Source organism: Perkinsus marinus (genome assembly GCF_000006405.1).
Source record: "Perkinsus marinus ATCC 50983 genomic scaffold scf_1104296940246, whole genome shotgun sequence".
NCBI lineage: Eukaryota > Perkinsozoa > Perkinsida > Perkinsidae > Perkinsus > Perkinsus marinus.
The window spans coordinates 1-1,322 of record NW_003212888.1 but is presented as its reverse complement, the minus strand read 5'-3'; the positions used below and the strand labels follow the sequence as shown (position 1 = coordinate 1,322).

General features: G+C 48.1%; 3 non-coding genes across 3 annotated transcripts; all 3 read right to left on the bottom strand.

Moving 5' to 3' along the window:
- Positions 1-323: 323 nt before the first annotated feature.
- Pmar_PMAR020013 lies at positions 324-396 on the bottom strand. The gene has a single exon. It is a non-coding gene; the product is annotated as a tRNA-Arg (tRNA).
- A 300-nt stretch (positions 397-696) lies between these two features.
- Positions 697-769, bottom strand: Pmar_PMAR020011. The gene has a single exon. It is a non-coding gene; the product is annotated as a tRNA-Arg (tRNA).
- Positions 770-1,104: 335 nt separating this feature from the next.
- Positions 1,105-1,177, bottom strand: Pmar_PMAR020010. Its single transcript has one exon. It is a non-coding gene; the product is annotated as a tRNA-Arg (tRNA).
- Positions 1,178-1,322: the final 145 nt, after the last annotated feature.

Genomic DNA, 1,322 nt, shown 5'->3' with positions numbered 1-1,322 from the left:
CTTATCCATTAGGTCACGAGACCAATGAATTTGAGATTTACCTTACTATCTCGTCACTACGCGCAACACTGACTTAACGGCACACATGATTTCGCATTCGAGACGCTGAATAGATCGCAAAACTCTCGCTCCTCATAGGGGGGCCTCCATTACATAGTGTTCTTAAAGGGGTCAATTTATTAGAGATCGCTTGTTGGCAGACCAACAATCTTCTTGTACCGTTAGCTTCGCCATGTATTCCGACGAGTCACAAGGGTGTACAATCAACATCGACATCTGTACGGCCAGTGGCATCCGTGTATAGGCACTTTTCGGCTTGAAGACGATCTTGGTGGGACTCGAACCCGCAATCTTTGGTTCCGAAGACCAACGCCTTATCCATTAGGCCACGAGACCAACGACTTTGAGATTTATCCCACTATCTCGTCACTATGCGCAACACCGACTTAACGGCACACATGAGTTCGCATCCGACACGCTGAATAGATCACAAAACTCTTGCTCCTCATAGAGGGGCCTCCATTACATAGTGTTTTCAATGAGGTCAATTCATTGGAGATCGTTCGTTGGAAGACCAACAATCTTCTTGTACCCTTAGCCTCAGCATGTATCCCGACGAGTCACAAGGGTATACAATCAACATCGACATCTGTAAGGCCTGTGGCATCCGTATATGGACGCTTCCCGGCGTGGAGACGATCTCGATGGGACTCAAACCCACAACCTTCGGTTCCGAAGACCAACGCCTTATCCATTAGGCCACGAGACCAGTAAATTTGAGATTTGTCCCACCATCTCTGCCCCCCATTAACTTCATGGCACACATGGCGTCCCATCCGACACGCTGAATAGATCGCAAAACTCTTGGTTCTCATATAGGGGCCTCCATTATAGATCACAAAACTCTTGCTCCTCATAGAGGGGCCTCCATTACATAGTGTTCTTAAAGGGGTCAATTCATTGGAGATAGTTCGTTGGCAGACCAACAATCTTCTTGTACCCTTAGCCTCAGCATGTATCCCGACGAGTCACAAGGGTATACAATCAACATCGACATCTGTACGGCCAGTGGCATCCGTATATGGGCGCTTCCCGGCGTGGAGACGATCTCGATGGGACTCAAACCCACAACCTTCGGTTCCGAAGACCAACGCCTTATCCATTAGGCCACGAGACCAGTAAATTTGAGATTTGTCCCACCATCTCTGCACCCCATTAACTTCATGGCACACATGGTGTCCCATCCGACACTCTGAATAGATCGCAGAACTCTTGGTTCTCATATAGGGGCCTCCATTATAGATCACAAAACTCTTGCTCCT